The sequence below is a fragment of the Falco cherrug genome, chromosome 1 (assembly GCF_023634085.1).
Source record: "Falco cherrug isolate bFalChe1 chromosome 1, bFalChe1.pri, whole genome shotgun sequence".
Taxonomy (NCBI): domain Eukaryota; kingdom Metazoa; phylum Chordata; class Aves; order Falconiformes; family Falconidae; genus Falco; species Falco cherrug.
Window position 1 is genome coordinate 92,456,619 of NC_073697.1, and position 20,112 is coordinate 92,476,730.

At 38.7% G+C, this 20,112-nt stretch overlaps 1 protein-coding gene across 2 annotated transcripts in view; it reads right to left on the reverse strand.

Annotated features, from left to right (window-relative positions):
* Positions 1-20,112, reverse strand: part of MED13L (mediator complex subunit 13L) — a 203,758-nt gene that overhangs the window by 57,375 nt on the left and 126,271 nt on the right. The gene's annotated exons all lie outside the window — the stretch shown is intronic.

A 20,112-nucleotide genomic window follows, 5' to 3' on the forward strand; every position in this document is an offset into this window, starting at 1 on the left:
CTGCAGGAAAAAAGAAAACAAAACACATTTCATGCTTTTTATCATCATTTTAATGAAGTAAAAATTTACAGAGCTAAAGTGGTAATTATGCAGCAATTTTTCTGTCCAATACAATAGCTGCACATAGTTTTAGAGCTGTTGGCTTTGGCACTAGATCAGCCATAATGTAAGCAGTATTTTTAAGACAGCTCTTCACTACCTTCACCAAAAAGAAATAACACAGGCAACTATAATAATTTCACTTTAGTATTTAAGTCAATCAACTTCTCTACTACTGTCAGCTATTTTTAAACAAAGGCACTGATGGTCTAGAATAGGAAACTGTTTTAATCTCACTAAACCTCTGAATGATTCTACACATCATGTAGAACAACTTTTCATCCTGTACTACAGGTTACTCTTCTGTGACCCTCAAATATTACCGCAAAAAAACCCTGAAGAAAACAGTCAGCTAAGAAAAACCTGGAAAGAAAAGGTTACTCAAATGACAGATAACAAGTAAATTTCCTTGGTGCCATCACCTTGTATTCAGAAGTACTTTGTAGCAATAATTTAATTCTATGAAATAAAAGGTTTCAATAGGTTTCCATTTTCACAAGGCAAAGGAAGTTCACTATCATCAGTGTTGTGAAAATTGATCATTAATTTACATGGGGAGGGAGGTATTCCAGGTATTTCTATCCAGCTATCTTGCCCCAACAAGAAAAACAAATAAATTCATTTAACAATAATAAAAAAGAATAATGGATTTTGGCACATAAAGAAATAGAAAAGTAACAGCAAAGCCCAATTATTTAACCAAAACCCATTAGTTTCCTTACTAATAGGATGATAGTCCTTAATACAAAAAAGGTCTTAATAAATTTTAAAAATGATAAATCTGGTCTAAGATCAAGCAGGGATAATCTCTGCAAAGAGTTCAGCATGCAGCAGGTCAGCCTTTCTAAAGCAGGGAGCAAAGCTATTTGTAAAGTAGTCATTTTCAACTCCTGTCTTGGGATATTACACAGAAATCCTCCTGATTCTGCAAGCTTCCTACAGTGTTTGACTGTGAAAGTCTTGCTTGTCTTCTATTGAACTGAAGAAAAAAATAGCCTTCTGGGACCACACAGGGACTCTTTCAAGACTCGTGCAAAGCGGTCTGGCACGAACAAATCACGTGCAATCTTCTGCAACATTCACAACTATCCATAAACACTGAGAATAAGAAATTGTCAAAATCAGAGTTTAAAAGACAGAAGATTCATTTGTTTTTGCAGGGAAGGGAATGCATGCCGTTAACTTTTTCAACCTAGAATCAGCTAACACCAAAATTAATCATTAAGTTCAGAAAATTAAATAGCCTCGGAGTAAAAGTGTATACAACTAATTAAAGGAAAAAAAGATCTACAAATACAGTGGGAGCTATTTTACTTTTCTGCAAAAGTGACAGATTAATAGCAATGAGTATTACTACTCATGACCAGCAATAAATACTTCATTAGTGAAAAAGGGATCATTTCTAACACTGGATCCAAAGCAAATCGCACTCAGCTACAGAAAGAGAAGCAACAGATCTCAGTCACTCAGGTTTTCCTTTTCTTCAGACCACAGTAACAAGTCCTTGTGGTATGAAGCACTCTGTGCTGAGCCAGTAAGCCCCAGCTGCTCTGCGCACATCCAGCACCAAGCGTTCCTTCCTGTTCCCCTCCCAGGGCGGTCTGACAGTGCTTTGCAAGAGAAGAGTGTTACATGAATTTGATGCTCCCTCTGGTGCCAGTCACTACTATAAGCTCAGCTTTCAAGGCTAAAAATAACAAAGATCAAGGCCTGGGGACTTCCTACATTCCTAATAAGCTTCTGGCAGATTCAGAGTAAAATGTTTACTTTAGTAACAAATAAGAATTTTATTTCAAGAAAATAGCGTCACCACACTCTGATGTATTCCACTCAGGCATGTGCATCCCAGCCTCCTGACGCTCCTGTCTTTAGTACATTTCACACAATTCCTTAAATACCAGGCTGCAGAAATCACTCTCGCTACAAATGTGTGTGAGACAGATCTCCAAATAAAATTGAAGTAGAAGAAAATTTACCAAGCTAAAAACAGTCAGCCCTCAGAAGCAGAGTGAGCACTGAGGCTTTACTTTTAACTACTACTTAGCTGTAGCACTACAATGTGCCTCAAGACCTACATACTTGAGACTAAAGCTCTAAAATACATCAATTGTTCAGGTCCTCACTAGTCTTCCAACAGTGTTTTATCAACATCCAGTTTTCGTAACATATCTACCACTCCTTGTGCCAATAAAGGTACCATAAAAAAGCTAACCATAAACTGCAGAGGAAACTAAAGTTTCTAAAAACGTTAAGCACCATGTTCGGACAGATTTTTGCTTTATTTTATGTAAATTTATTTCAACCCAGTTCAAAAACTAAAGCTGACAGGCTTTTGAGAATCCACTCTACTACCTCTCCAGATTTGAAAACTCACTCATTTCTGTACTCTTTTCTTATCTCTCTGACATTCAAAGTATCAGAAACCCCCAGAGAGGCTTGTGAAACAGCTTCCAAACTATTTTCCCTGCTCTACAGATTCTGCTGGAATACCTTGAGCTGTCAATTTATACCTGCGCAGAACAAGTACAATAATCACAAATACTACCAATTTTGAATACCTGCATTATACATTTACTTTGCACCTATTAATGAATTATGCAAGGAACAAAATTAGCTTCGGAATCATGTTTTTGAGCCTATACTGCTACCCAGAAAAAAGGAAGAAGGGACAAAGTCTCTTCAGGCGTAAGTGTGAAAGCAAGGTGACCAGCCTGAGCAAGCCACCAGACATTCCTGATCCTTACGAGGGGAGCACAATGTGCCACATATTCCCTACAAGTTCCAAATGAGAAACCTGAATCAGACTGAAGCATCTAATGCATTAAAAAAAAAACAACCAGCAAACAAAACCAAAAAACAAACAGTTGGGAGTATTTAAAATTATTTATGGCTTGGGCATAATATAAAATGAAAGTGCTTAGCCACGCACCCATGAACTTAGTATGAAATATATTTCAGGATGGATTATTACAGCTACCTACCATTTAGGGTTTGAGGTTTTTTTTTAATTTCTTCCTTTCCTTGTTTTTTTCCAGGCATACAAACAGTGCCACCAGAGACAGTAGTAACTGCAGCAGTTTTGCATCAGCAAGTTTAAACACAAACTTAAGCAATACCTATTTTTTTTATCCTATTCTATAAAAAATTAGAAACATTTAAAAAGAATGTAAATCTGTAACTGTACTCTTGTCACACTACGCAGGAATTCTTGTCCCTTTTTTACAGGTACCTTTTCAGAAACCTTTCTTTCCTTTACAGGTGACTGATGGCTGTCTCAGTCAGGACATTATCTACCAAAATAGAATATACAGAACACAAATAGAATATATGTTACTTCCATCTATACCTGCATTAAGGCCAAGATCTGAAAAACGCACTGTGGTCTTGAACCAGCAGAACACTTGAGCATATACTTTCAGGAGTATTTCTACTATGTTCACTGAGAGAGACTTAAATGCTAAAATTACAGTAATTGTTTAAATAAAAGACTTCCATTAATAGAAATACAAAGAAAACAAATAATAATCACTCCCCAATTACACAGTGACAAATATTCCATGCTATTTTCCTTGATTTTGTCATCTTTCTTGATGTTTAGATCCCTAGCTTTTACGAGCAAGTAAATCAATAAGGAAAAGCCCCCAAAAAGAAATAGCAATGTCATATAATCTGCTGCCAAAAAAGAAATCACCTATGTCCTTCTCCTAAGTATTGAAGGTAACTTTTTTCCTCTATAACACAGAAAAACTTTCATATAAAGAGCATTTACATCAATCAAACCCTCAATTTGGCACCAAATCACCTGCAACTGACAACAACTGTCTTTCAGATCTTTCCTGTGCGATCTTCATTACCTTAAATAACCTCCGAGTTCCTAAAAATGTAACTGAATACCTTGTCAATGTAATATTCAGAACCACCCATAAACTTTATGAATGCCAATCCCTCAGTTACTCTAAATTACTTAAAGGAAATAACACTACATTAAATTTACTTATACATAAAAATCGTATGAGGATTATGAAAACATGACTATGTTTAAACTACACAACATCGGCAGAGAAAGGAGAATATCTGACAGATTCAGATATTTTTTCCATTTGTTAGCAGGTTTATATAAATACACAGTGGAAACTGCACTAGTCTGCATTCAAACTTTAAAGAGATTATTTCCATACAAATAATGTCGATGACAAAAATGCCAACGTATTACAATTCACAACTGAGCTTTGCATGTATGTACTAAATGCACACAAAGTAGAACTGTACCTCATAAAACATTTCAAAATACCTTACTTTGGATGACAAATGTGGAAATCAATTACTTCAGGAAAATGGTAATAAAAAACTACCAACAACAATTACTTTGGGACTGGGGGGGGGAGCACCATGAAGAATCTACTAAAAAAACTTAAAAGAACATCACAATTTTTTTTCTTATTGGAGGGATATTCTAAAAATAGTTTTATGATATCAATTTTATCATTATTATTTCAATGATTTTTAATCACTCACTGAAAAGTGTTTCTATATTTTGAAAAACACTTGCTGCTGTGCAGCAGTTTCTAAGCTAGGTTCCATTCCAAACACTGCAACCTACTTACACACCCAGAGAACGCAATGGGAAACAGATGCCAATACTGACGCTAAAGGTTACTTAGAAGAATGTGGTGAAAATTTGCGAATCCTGTATTTGTAAACATTCATCCTGTTTTTAGAACAATTTCAAGGATGAGGATTTTTAAAGTACTTCTTTCTCTACAGATGTGCCTGAGCTCCCTTTCCCTGCCACCAGGCTGCTGGCAAAGTCATTTCTCTCCTTTAGTTTATAAGGAGTTGTCCATAAAGCCACTGATGGTGTACAATTAATCACGTTTTATGATCAGTGAGAGTAAATTAATAGCCCAGTATGAAAATTACTTTTTTTAAAATAGTCTGGAAATAAATATCCTCAGTGAAGTCTGAATTCAAACAAGTTCCCAGAACAGCCACAGACAGAATGCATTGGGAAGACAGAAGAAAGGCTGCCTGCTTTGATCTGAGAGACGTCAGACCCTCTGTTCCAATGCATAGTGACCTGCGCCTTCTCCTTAAACGAGAGAAACTAGGCACTCTCACACTGCCCATATCTCCAGTACATTTCTCTAGGACACATGATGATCCAATTTAGGAACTACAGGGACCTGCCAGGCAGGGGTGTTAGCAGAAAAACCTTCTTCATGTACACCAAGAGAGCAGAAAAGGACCTAGAGCTGAGACTTCATTAACAGCAGCAAATAAAAAAGGCCAGGACCTATTTTCTGGCCCTTAGGGGAAATAGCATGTTCATATGATAAAACCTCTTCATCCCCCAAAGGGGGGCATCATCCACAATGATTTACTGGAAATGATCCTTGGCCGTGCTATCCCCAGAACGTCTCCTGGGCATTGCCTTGGAAGAGTGCTAGCTGCCACTGCTCAAAGCCGAGTAGGGAGCACGCAACAGTAAAGCGGTTTGGATGACAGCACACCAGTTCTTGAGATCATGACCCATCTGCTCTAATAAGTAGTGTAGATACAGTCTGAGAGGCAAAACATTTATGTGGCATTTCTCATGCTTGCAAGTAATCCATAACATGCTCTCTGCCTACCAGATGGAATCTGAATGCTGCTCAAGCTGAAATTAGACGAAGTTAGTTATTCAGAAGTACAACTTCAGTAGTTCGTAATATACATTCAAGAAACATGGCATAATTAGTAACAGTTTTTGCAGAAACCACAACTAAACCAAAAAGGAAAGCATTTCCAGACATGAGACAATTCCAGTTTTCTGGATGCAACAGCCTTCCAACAAATGGTAGGCAGCACAAAGCTGACCACATTTCTGTACGAGGCATGAAACTCACACAGTTGGTTTCTCTGTGCTATGGCCTCAGATGCAGGCCCACACTCAAATATGTGAAACAGCAACCTAGAGCCTATTTCGTGCTCTGTAAACTCCATCTGTTGGCCACTGCTAACTGAAGACCTGCTGCCCAGCTGCATCCAACACATGATGTGTTACAGCTGGAGAGAGGGCTGTGGCACTGAACTGCAGCAGTCCCTGCAGTAGGAGCTCGTTTGAAGGCTAACGAAGACCCAGCTGAAACCATGCGCGGCAGCCATTTCACCGTATCACAGGACTCAAAATGTCTTTTCTTCATATGACACACACTGTTGTCTCATGAACAAGGGAAACTGATACTGTAAGAAACCTGGTTTCAGTGTGAAAACAATCTGTGTTTCTGTAGCTGTTTCTGCCCAAAGTCACAATTTTTTTGTAAGTCAGAGAACAGGAATACAGAAGAGCAAGTTTCAGATTAAATCATATTGCTTTGGCAATTACTCCTTTTGTTGTTTCTTTTTCTCCCCCCTGAAAAAAAAACAAACAACACAACAAAAAACCCAAGCCAAAATAAAACAAACAACAACAAAAAAACCCCAACACACACAAACCAAAAAAACCCCAAACATGGGGAGGGGAAGAGAACATCAGTTTCCAGAACTACCCAGGGCTTTTAACGATTGTATTTTTTAAGTCAGTATGTTGTCTCATATATGCCGTTGGATTTTTTTTTCTTTTATTAAATGTATGAGATGCACACACTGAAACTTGGTATAAATATTAATTACCTTTAGTGTTTTTCCAGTGGTGAAGTACTAAGATAACAGTTGCACAATGCAGCAAGCATTTAGATAACATTATCTAAACGCTTTCTGTGTTACAGACTTACTATCTCAACACTTCCTCAGTTGTCACCAACAAAACCTCTTGCCAAGGCTAATACATGCCTCACTGTGGAGATTCCCTGATCCCATCTGTAACAACCATCTATTCTTTTTCTCTGTATAAATGTGTGCACAAGATGACCTGAGAGCCTGGAGGGACACTGGTGTTTATACTTCAAATGGATACATCAATCTGTAGCATGACAGGGCTAACAGCAGTACAAACACCTCCAAGAAGTCAAGGGGAAAGTGCTGCACATCACATCAGCTAACATTTTGAGGAGTAATTATATCACATTGTCTCTATGTACAAGACCCATGTCAACTCTTTGGTAGAGGAAAGGTTACGTACAACGTGCATAATCTTTAATATGAACACAGTACAAACGGCTCTGCATTTTCTGCACTGGCTGTTAATGATGCCTTAGATGAAGATGGTTCCATCTTTGGTTTTTTTAATGACCATAATAAAGATGGACTGCACTGTATACAGAACAACGTAAGAGGCCTTACACACTGTAAGTAAATTACACTGTGACAGCACTCAAGCTTAGGAAGACAGAAGTTTTCACTTTAGAAAAGAAGATCACTGAGCCTTTGCCACATGTTTTCTGCAGGGAGGAACATGTCCTACAGCAAGAGCTATCTCGTTCTTTCCCTGAAACCTATACCTATAAAGAAATATGCATATTTTCCCAAGACGTTAATGCAGTGTTTAATATTTGTTTGGTTTTTTTATTAATGGACTATTTAAAATGTCTAAGTAGTTCCTTCCACACATGGGCACTGCGAGATTTTCTTCCATGTACAACTGAAGTAGCAGTTTTATTCCTGGAATCCTCAGTGAAATACTACACCCATGATAGGTGAAAACCTCCCATAATTACTCACAATAAACTCCTTATTTTTCCATATTAGTGTTGCATGTTGAACATGGAAATTTATTGATTTATTACTAGCTGCACATGTATATATAATGTGGCTTGTCAAAATACGCTGTTCTAATCTAAAATTTGCTTCTCATTATTTTTAAGATGAAGCAATTTCTAGACTGTTGATGGTCAAAGAAATAATCCAAAGTAACACAACATCCCTGAATAATTAAATTACACAGCGGGCTGCCGTGACCACTGCAACATTTATTTTTTTTCTCCACATCCATGGACAAATCCTGTTTTTCATATCAGCTAATACCAAAGGCAACATGGAGTAAGAAGGAAGGCTGAAAGCCCCTGGATCAAGGATAATATTTATCCTCATACCATATACGCAGGAATATGGGACAATGACAGATGGCACAAAAAGGTTGGTCAATACATCCGCTAACATAAAAATTAATCAGTTAAAATCAGAGTATGGCAATGCAGGGGTTCTGTTTAGTTAACGCTTCCTGACTAGAAGCCCAGCCCATTCAAAACAACTTTACACGATTCCTGCTCTGCAAATGGGACATGATTCATCTCTCTAACAGGATGCAACCTGCAGATCAAGCTACAGGAATCCAAACAGTACTACTCAATAGGTGAAGATTATGTGCATCTTCCTAGTAATACTTAAGACTTAGAAACATTTAAGGCACTTCAGGTTAGAAAATAGACTGTCTGCAGACAAGAGTAGATAAACAGAGTAACAGCTTTCCTCTAACAGAATTTCAGCTCACTTAAAAATTGTATGTGCTAAATCATTATTTTTTTATAAAATCCAGTTTCTGCTAAATCTAATCAATATCAGATAAAATTGGGAGGATGGGGGGAAGAGGTTTTACGGATCTATGAAATAAAATTTCTGCAATGAGATTTCAACCAGCATTCTCCCCTTAGCAGTAGGTAAGTGATGCAGTAGGCACTATACCACAATGTATAGCTCGAGGCACTTATGATTATTGAACACTTTTTGGTTTTTTACATATGTGTTACACTTAAGAATACTGCTGATTTAGAACTACAACTATTTTGAATTATTTAAAATATCAGTACCAAAAAATGATTCTGCCAGTTTGTCTTGTTCATTATGAATATAAATTCCTTTTGATAAGACACTGGATCATATCCTATTTAGGAAATAAAGAAGTTGCTGTGACTGTATCTATTATAATACAGGATATAGGCTTTACAATAAAATATAAAAGCACACCAAAAAAGAAACATGAAGGCTGTTACAGGTATATTCAGGTTAAAGCTGAAATAAACACACATTTTTCACTGGAAGCTCTGAGCTTCACATACATGTCCTTAAGAAAAATCAAGAATTTGCTCGTATCTGTACCAGTATTATCAGTTATTGTAAACTGTAAATAAAATAAAAAAAAAACAAATGCCCCCAAAACACTTTAAACTATAGTGCCAGCTGGTAATAAGAACAAAATGAATGAAAATTAACCAGAAAATTGTCAGAGACGATGCAATCTTTCTTGCTTTAGCATACTCAAAATACCAACATCAGGAAAAACTGCATATAAAGTTTCTAAACTCACTGCTCGTCACCATTCTGACACCACTCTCTCCTTGTCTGAATCACTGTGTTTTCCAAGTCTTTGTAATGGACTTCTTTGGAAAATTCATTTCCACAGATAATCTAATACTCTTCAAAACAGGAATGCAGCCAGATAAGCACATATATTCAATGGGACACATAACTTATCCACAGCACATGAATAAGCTACATGTTAAGTTACATGTGGTATCTCCAAAAGCGCCCTCTTTTTCTTAGTCTTAGCATTTTATTAAATACCATACAGGCATAAAATCACCTCAGAACTGTCATGAGCAGTTGTGCTCTAGAGATCAGGACTGAAAAAAATCTTTTTGCATTTTACTAACCTAAACCTCAAGAACAAGTCTGACTGGCACTGATGGAAGTTTGCCAGCCGACTATTCCATTTTTTAAGCCTGAGGCATAAACTGACCTTTTCTTAACAGCTCAGTACTGCAAAGTTTAAACCCCGGGTCTCCTTAAATTTAAGCTTTCCTTGGTAATTTTATCACAGGTAATACAGCTATCAGTTACTTCGTCTCACAAAGTGATCTGGATTACAGTCACTGACTGGCACGGCTGCACAATGATTCACCTGCGGGTCACAGACCTATCTATACCTGAAGCTCTGGAAAAAGGAGGCTTCCCCTTACCCCCCATAAAGATGTTTCCAGCAGTCTTTATAGGTAAAAGTATCATCCCTTCCGTTAATATTGTCATGCTGCTCTCGAATTAGCAGCTGTTGCATGCTGGCAATCAGTGGGCTACTGAAATGTGGGCACCTATTCTGGCGGTCAGCCGTGCCATCCACACTCGGCCGGGCACCTTAACACTGAAAGCAGAGCCCTCTTAGCCCTTGGGGGAAGGGCGAGGGAAATGTTGAGAGGTTCGACATTTGATACATGACAGGCACTAGCCATCACACAGGTGATTATCATATAATAACTACATTCATTGAATTCTCTAGATTATAAGATCATTGTATATAAATCCTAAAAATGGGGCACAAAAATAACAAAACCTGAGACTTCATGAAAGAAAAGACAAATGATTCCTACAATAATAAACCTGAATTTTTAAAGAGCATGCAGTCCTCTTTTTCATTGCTTTTTGACTAATTTCAGAAGCACTGGCATGGTAATACCAATCTATAGTAATTCACAAGTTAATAGATACTACAACTAATTTGCTCTATCTCAATTTCAATTACTTGTTCACTCAGTCACAAAGATGCTCTCCAGACATGCATGCAGGCTATGTCACCACAGTTAAGATACCAGACCACAAATACATAGCATACTTTTGACGTGTAAGTTATAAAAATAAAAACACAGCATATCAAAAGCCACCCCTCTTCTTAGCAAAGTCTCTGAACATACGTTTATTTTTGCTGTCTGCTAATGTAGGTTAATGCAGCCTTCTTCCCTTCACCCCCATGAAAGCTGAACGCTATTATCCAAAGTAACATTATATTAGATTAAGGCCATTCAGAAAGGATATTCTTGAAAAAATACAGCCAACTGACAGGGAAGAAGGGACATAAGCCCATACTTTGTTGTCATTAAGTTCACTGAAGATGAAATTACATTTATCAGTTTCATTCACAAAACAAGTACATCCACAGGGGGAAATGTGGTTACTTAGTTTCTTCAATACAATGAAGAAGAATATTATTGTCAAAACCTAAAATCTATTAATGCAGAGTTGACTTGTGTTTTCAAACAGCTGCTTGTCATGGGCACCTCAGGGGAAAAGTAGAAGTAATAACATTGTATCATGAGTTTCATATCATACATACACACAACCTTAAAAAGTCTAAAGTCATCAGGTATTAACCCCATGTACCCATCTCCCTGTATGAACCAATGTTTAGTTTTTCTGGCAGGTAAACTTCAGCGCTGGGAGCTTTCCACCGAGGAAGCTGCCATGCTCTTAGACCATGTAAACTAGGTAACTTCTGATCATCTTAGATCAATTTAAAAATAGCAACTGGAAACTGGATTTGCAACTGCTGGAAGACTATGTTCCTTTCTCTCCCAAACATATCTTCTGATACATTCACATGATCATAAACCTAAGATAATAACCCAGTGTTTAAATTATAGAATGTGAAGAGATATGAATCTCCATGGAGAGCTTTAATATTCCTAGGACTTGCAGCTAAACTTAGATTTGGCAGAAGGACAGCGCTACTGTAAAATTTTTGTCCCTGAATACCTTAGCTGAATTAGAATTTTTGAAAAATGAAACCACCCCCAACAAAACAAGAAAAACCAGAGCCACAAAGCAAAGCATATAAATCTACATTTGGTCATACTGCACACCTTGCTCAAGTACCATGGACTAAGTACATGATGTCCTTCACACTTCTATTAAAGAGCATCCAAGGTTTAATGAGTTGGACTCAGATTTTTAAGACACCTGAACCCCATTATTTTACAGCATGGTTTCAGAGACAATTTGTTATCCTTTGCTCTGTTGTCTGTAAAAGAGGCCACAAAAGATGTAAATACCCATTAATATACATTTAAATTTGTGCTGTAGGCCTGCTACCAGCTGTCCTTTAGGAGGATGGTTGCACAAAATTATTTCACGTGTCCATTATGCAGTATGATGACAATTAATGGAATAAATTTTATGATTCAAAACAACATTAAGCAACATGTAGAAAACACTAAAACCATGAAAAATGCATTAATTTATTCATTGCCATGCATTTGTGATCTTTCCACTTTCAGAGTACAGTTTAATTGACTAGTTTAGAGACCAATTAATCCCTTTACATTTAAGTCCATCACTGAATCCTCTCCAAATAATTTAGCTTCTACATGCTGACTCCCATTTGATGTCCCTGGTGAGTGAATGTAGTTGAAACAGGTGGCACACAAATTGCGTTTAGTAATACAGAAAGAACAGCATTAGCAGGGATATGAAGTATTAAAGAAAGACTCACAATTCAGTCAACCATATTTACTCCTCTATCCTCTTGTGTTCCAGCTCCCAATCATATCCTGAATGTTTTATTTTTTTAAAATGACAATTGCAGGTCCCAGATAATTATTTTAATTTTCATTAGTTTCTAGTCCTCACCTACCTACTGCTCCTCTCTTCCCTCAATATAGTTCTACAGGCTTTTCTCTGTCACCTTAGTCTTCTATCTTTCATATATTTAAGTTAATGTTAAATTGGCCGAAATTAATTCTAGAAGATAACATCTTGTTTAACCTCTTATTTCTGTACTTGAAAGCCCAAAATTTCAGGTTCTGTAATAACCATCCTCCTTCTAGGATTACTCTTCTGTAATCAGGTTTTCATTTCTGCTTGCCAAGCACACCTACCTAGTTTAACAAATTTAGTCACACTGTATCGCTTCATATCACTTCACAGAGACCGTAACTTCATTTCTTTATGGAGGTCCAGGAAAATGGTATCAAAAATGAGAGATGGATCTGTCAGCCAAGGAAATAATTACTCAGATGGGTAACTGAGACATTGGACACCATCCCAAACCTGCAAACTCCAGCAAGACAATCTTGGGTGGGGGGTGGGGATAAATTGAGGTTTTTGACTATTTAAACCACTCACAATCTCACCAATATTAGAATTGGATAGGACATGTTACTTTCCCACAAAATAACACATTGAAGGGTATCAGAATGAACATGACATTCTTCTGTTTACACAAAACTGTAACTCTGAAAATAAAGAAGTTCACCTCTTCTATAAGCTACTCAATTAAGCAAAGTTTGAAAAGAAATAGTATTTCCAATAAACTGTAGTTAAAACCATGTCCTGAAGCTACATGAAGCTCAGATAAAGAGACATTAAAGTAAAATACTATTACTTTACATCAGTCCAAGATTTGTTGTATTTTAAACATCCACATAGACATATGATAAACAAATTATCTGAAAACTAAAGAAAACATGTTCCAAGAACACAATTCAAGAGAAAGAAAATAACTGTTCTGTCATACCAAATGCAAGGCTTCCTGTTTTCAGTTCTACCAAGTAACTTTATAATATAAATTATTTCCTCCTTAGTTTTTCCCTTGAGAACAAGTTTCTCTCTGAAACTGCTGCTAAAATGGAAAAAAAAAAACCCCGAAACCCACAACCAACCAGAAACAAACCACCACCAAACACACACACAGTTCTGCGCTGAGAAGTATTTTATAGAAACACCTGGCATACCAGTTATGTGCCTTTACAAGAACGAAACTACAAATCCTGCTGCACAGTATGCTTAACCAAACAAAAAGCTCTCGTGAACAGCACCCATTCATGCTGGGACAGTGAAACAAAATGCCCATCAAAAGAAAGGAAAAAGAGTATCATTTATTCATCCTCAGTCTTTTGTTATGACAAACCATTACTGATTTCTCCATTCTGAGACATGTGAGAACTTTGTGTAAACCTTAAGTAGGCTTAGTCTCTTTAAAACCCAGCTCCTGTGTCTTGGCCTATATTGCCATCTCTACTGCTGACTCAGGATCTCTGCCAGTTCAAACAATTCCTTAGGCAGGAATGTGCTGTAACATCAGTTTTGTACTGAATTCTCACCCACGTAGAGAAATGAAATGGTTGAAACTTCATAGACTAGTTCTGTGATGGCACACGTTTGCTTGCAAGAGAGAAACAACGCTGTTCAAAATGACTATAAACAAAAAATGAAAACAAAATTAAAGACATTAAGAGATGTCTTGGTCTATTAATTACCACGCAGAAAGCACACTGCTCTTGCACACGTATAGGCACTGTGTGCAGAGACCTACATACATATAATTCTGAGCTTCAGTGGATAATGCAAACACAGGGAAAAAAGACGCAGTTTGCTCTGATCTTCAAACCAGCCTCACCAGATAAAGTACTGAAAAGGATTCTAAATGAAAGGAAAAGCTGAACTCCATGAACCATATGTGCAAGCTACTATAAGGTAAAGTAGCTATACTTACACTTACCTCTGAAGTGTTTAGATTGCACAAGGTTCACAAAACTTGCCTGAAACCCCCTAAGACTTCATTATTTCTAACAGGTCACTGAGATTTGGCAGGATTTTCCTCAAGGTCAGAAACATTCTCTTCATGCTTTCAATAAAATACTGTCAAATTCTGACTGAATTACAGGGTGAAAAAAAAATAACCACTTCCCAATTTTGGTTTCTCCTCCTGCCCAGTAACTTGACAGCCTGCCAAGATTTCTGAACATCTAGACTCAAGTCCATGCTACAGCTATTACTGTTACCATCCTATTCCTGAAGAATCCAGAAATAGAGAAAACACAGGTGTTACCAGTAAACGTGGGAAAAGGGAAATGAGTTAGACTGAAATCACATCAATATCCCTCAGCATAGTCTGCAGCTTCAGGCTCCAATTTTTTTCAGTCTAGCCTATAGAAAATGTCTCATACCATAATTAATAAAATGGAACCAAAAGAAAAGGAGCTCTAAATCCATTTCCTCCACTCCCATTTTTTAAGTTTCTCACTTTTGCAAGTCATATTAAGCAATACCTCATCAGCTATAAAGCACACAAAGAGTTTATTTAGAAGCTATTCTGACAGATTAAAAAAGCTTCACTCCCAAGGAATCACTTTTTGATCCACGCTGCCCCTCTGAAAGAACCTACCATAACTTTGTCTACTGCAAGGTTGATTGTTTACACATACATCCTCCATCAGCGGCTGACATGGTACGTTTTACACTACTGTGAACTGCTATTTCCCTGGAGTTTCAGAATGAGCAAGACAGCCTGAGAAGACTTTTCTTTCTTAGTAGTTCAGAATTCCTGGAATGGTTCAGGAATCACTCCTGTGAGTCTTTCCAGCACCTTTATCACCATGGACAAGAACGAGCACTGTTGTAAAGAGCAGGCAATTAGACATAATGCAAGATACTGGAAAGGAATGGTCAAAGAAATTCTCACACATCAGCAAGGGTCTCTGTTGCCTCTTCAAACCCTGGTCTCTGCATTGGCACATCCTTCTTTCTGATATAGACAATTATTTTATGCAACGAGCAGCCTCACCCAGTACTCAGTCTGTTCTTTAGAGCTATCTACCAACCCTGAGCTGCCTGGCTCCACCACATCCCAGCAGCTACAGCATATGTTTTGTTCTGGTATCCCTCTCCTCTAAAAGGAAGAGAGCTAACAGTAGAAAAGAGAATTTTCTTGGTAACACTGACCTGCTCTTTTTTCACCCCTGGCATCTGAAGACAGGCAGAGTCTTCACAACATTGTGTTTACATGCCCTGTGAAGGGGGGAGTCACTTCCTTTTGAAAATATTCTGGTAAATGGTGGGATTGTTCACCAGCCTGATTTCTATCAGGAAACACGAGAAGGTTTTTGAAGATGCAAGTACAATAGGCTGCATAATCTTAACGCTGTTCCCACAGAGATGTCAGGCTTCCATCATGCACTTAAACAGCTGTCTGCATACAGACCTTTATCAAGCTCCTTTGTTTCAGCACATTCAACTATTATAGAAAAAAAAGACACAAATATATGTGAGCAAAGAGGAAAGTCAGAACATACGTTATAATGTGTGGTCTTGTGTGGAGTAGGTTGGTAATACTAACATTGAAAATGAATGAAAGGAGTAAAGAACATGCAAATCATTTCACTTTTTCCTTTAGGGCGTATGATTTCCTCAATACGCAGGCTACCGACTCTACTTAACTATCAGAAAAACAGAAGCTGCCTTTGTCAATGCTTAGTGACCTATTAAAAAATTCTACTGTAAAATGAGACTGTTTCAGGTGTTACAGAAGGTCTTGAGAATCAGATACCGTTATTTGCAGACAGCAATAGATAAATTGCACAAAAAGGTTTTATTCTGTCTTTAAAACTTTCCTGACCTTACCGTCATTGAAATGACAGACCTGGCCTATGGAAACATCCTTATCAGTGGAATGGCAAAAAGGTTAAGTCCAGACTTGCATTTTATTCCAGAATTTAAATCTTAGGTGTAAGAGGTAACTCTTTGCACAGAACTGGTACAGAATGGAGTCACACGATGTTGTTTAAAAATATCTGTAAATTCACTCTATTATCAAGTTGAGGGGGAAAAAAGAGACAATGCTGCCCTAGCGACACCACACCTGCATCTTTACCACTTAAACCCCGTTACCATAGCAACTGCTATGGTCTCAGTGTCACTCTATACAATCACGAACTGGAAATGGAGTGTATCACAACCCTAACAACTATATACTTGAGAAACAGAATTGAGAAAAAGCCTTATTTCACAAGGGTTAAAACAAAGGCTCTTTACTCCCTTGAGTGCTTTTGTTTTGTTACCATGGACTTTTGCATACCTCCCAGTAAGCACAACAGAATTACAGAGAACATGCTAATATTTCTGATCACATCCTACACGCTGGATGAAGAGCAAAATGGGTGCAGATGGATAGGGTTTTATTTTTAGGCAGGGTAACTACTGTTCCTTTGAGAAAATCCAAAGCTTGGAAAGCAGTACTACTGACAAGACCTCACTGTGGTGAAATGCAGTGCAATTGTGGGAAAAATCTTAAAATCCTCCATGTGTAGAAAAGGTTTTGAGTTAAACTCCTCGATAAATAAATTATTTTTCCTATTTTTTTCATGACAGATGAGAAGTACACAAGAGTATATTGAGTACATCGATACATAAATCTGGGGACTATTTAGTCCAGAGTAACAGAAAGTAAACAGCAAGTAAATATTCAGCAAACTCTAGCTGTCTACTGTCTTTTGTTTTCTCATGAAGCAACTCAGATATTAAAAAAAGAAATCTGTATATGTCCTTTGATTTCAAAGCATATCATTTTACAGTTGACACATGAAGGAAATTTATTCAGGGATGACCTGAAAAATTTTGGTAAGTATTATTATCTTCGATAAGTGCTTCTGAGTCAGATTCAAGGAATTACTTTCAGATTCACAAAGTATTTGTATTAGGACAGTGGGCATTTTTACTGAGCCTAAAATTTTTTTAAATCCTTACACTAGGTCTTTCTGAGAATCAGGCTACAGGAATTTGTCTTCTTTGCACAATTAAGAGACAATTAAAAGACTCCTCTTTTTTGATGTCCTAGTTTTACCAACACATGATTAGTAGTAGTGTTTACTTCATAAAGATGTGGCTTTATTTTCCTTCAAAAAATAATTATTGGGAAGAAACCGCAGATCTAATAGAACAGCAAACTTCAGACCACCTGAAATGCAACAAGAATGCTTAAAAGCACTACAAACATCACTCTCAAAGGAGAGAAAATTTTCTTAACACTGTTTTGATATTTTTTTATTTTTTAAAAAATAATTAATCAGAAAGAGAAGATTCTCTTAGTAGCCCAGCTGAAAACAAAATTCTGAAGGGATCTGACTGTTTTGGGCAGACAGAGTATGAACTGTAAAACAGGCTACCAACTTGAGGAGACACAGACAGGAAAATATTAGGTTTCTAAAATATAATTAAAGTTTGTAAAATATAGTTCCTTTTAGTGAAGGAAAATCAAGTTACTTATTTTGAAAAGTACATTATAGTGGATAGTTTTGTTTGTGGGGTTTTGTTATGTCTGGGGGTTTTGGGGGGGGTTGTGGGGTTTTGTTGTGTTTGGCGGTTTTTGTGGGGTTTTGTAAAGTTTTGTTGTGTTTGGGGTTTTTTGGGGTTTTTTTGGGGGGTTTTGCTGTGTTTGGGGTTTTGGGGGGGTTTTGTGGGGTTGTGTGGAGTTTGGGGTTTTTTTTTGAGGTTTTGTGGGGTTTTGTTGCGTTTGGGGTTTTTGTGGGGTTTTGTTGCGTTTGGGAGTTTTGTGGGGTTTTTGTGGGGTTCTGTTGCGTTTGGGCTTTTTGGGGGGTTGGGTTGCGTTTGGGCTTTTTGGGGGGCTTTTGGGGGGCTTTTTGTGGGGTTGGGTTGCGCGTGGGGGTTTTTGGGGGGCTTTTTGTGGGGTTGGGTTGCGCGTGGGGGTTTGTGGGGGGCTTTTTGTGGGGTTGGGTTGCGCGTGGGGGGTGTGTGGGCTTTTTGTGGGGTTGGGTTGCGCGGGGGGGGTTGTGGGCTTTTTGTGGGGTTGGGTTGCGCGGGGGGGGGTTGTGGGCTTTTTGTGGGGTTGGGTTGCGCGTGGGGGGGTGTGTGGGCTTTTTGTGGGGTTGGGTTGCGCGTGGGGGGGTTTTGTAGGCTTTTTGTGGGGTTGGGTTGCGCGTGGGGGGGGTTTGTGGGCTTTTTGTGGGGTTGGGTTGCGCGTGGGGGGGGTTGTGGGCTTTTTGTGGGGTTGGGTTGCGCGTGGGGGGGGTTGTGGGCTTTTTGTGGGGTTGGGTTGCGCGTGGGGGGGGTTGTGGGCTTTTTGTGGGGTTGGGTTGCGCGTGGGGGGGTTTTGTGGGCTTTTTGTGGGGTTGGGTTGCGCGTGGGGGGAGTTGTGGGCTTTTTGTGGGGTTGGGTTGCGCGTGGGGGGTGTGTGGCCTTTTTGTGGGGTTGGGTTGCGCGTGGGGGGGGTGTGGCCTTTTTGTGGGGTTGGGTTGCGCGTGGGGGGGTTTTGTGGCCTTTTTGTGGGGTTGGGTTGCGCGTGGGGGGGTTTTGTGGGCTTTTTGTGGGGTTGGGTTGCGCGTGGGGGGAGTTGTGGGCTTTTTGTGGGGTTGGGTTGCGCGTGGGGTGTGTGTGGCCTTTTTGTGGGGTTGGGTTGCGCGTGGGGGGGTGTGGCCTTTTTGTGGGGTTGGGTTGCGCGTGGGGGGGTTTTGTGGGCTTTTTGTGGGGTTGGGTTGCGCGTGGGGGGTTTTGTGGGCTTTTTGTGGGGTTGGGTTATGTGTGTGGGGGGTTTGTGGGCTTTTTGTGGGGTTGTGTTGTGTTTGGGGGGGGGGGGTTGTTTGGGTTTTTTGTTTGTGGGGGTTTTTTTGAGGGGGGGCTAGGTTGGGTTGTTGAGGGTTTTTTGGAGACCTTGACTCTAAGCTTAGCCTGGCAGATCTTAGTACTGTTACTGCTTGAAGCCCCAAACCCCTCTTCCAAATTGTCATCTTTATTGTTAACCTCGTCAGAACAAATCCAACAGATTCTGTATCTTTTAACATTTCTCTGTGCTTGTAGGAAATGCAGAATTCTCTTGCACAGAAAAAAAGACTAGAAAGACTTAACTGTTCAGTTGCACAGTGAAACATGGAACACAAGTTGGACTTATATTGTGCAGAGGTCCCAAAATTTTAAATTTCTTAAAATAATCATTTTTTTCTTTTTTTCTTTCTTTTTTTTTTTAATACAGAAGCTGAACATAAATAGACACTATCAGGCTTAAATATCTTTGAATACCTTTAATCCCTGGATTAAAATGTAAAATATCATTATTACATTTTCATTTTGTAACACAGCAGACTCTTCCCACAGTCGGAATCACATACAATTACTCTTTGTGAAGATCACCTTCCCATATTCTTCCCCTGCTCCCCACCTCAACAACACTGGGTACAAAACAGGGACAAATACGCTACGAATGCTGCTTCATCTCTGCTTGGACCTTCTCTCCTCTTCATGGAATATCAATGGACTTCTACTCCCCCTCACTTCATCCCTCCACAACTCCAAGCTCCTCCATCTTACTGAAACAAGGGCTGGCAAAAGTGGTTGTTTGTGGGCTGTAACCCCTTGCTGGTGGATAAGGCAAACCCTCACCTCCATCTTCCCCAAGCCTCTACTGTGCCAGTGCAGTAGCAAAATGAGCACACAAACAGCAAAGTTACGCAAGAAAACAGATGCCAGATGAGGGCAGGGACACAGCAGACTCATAAGTGCAGGGAGCAAAAGTCTTCAAATCAATGTATGTAGAGATCAAGTATG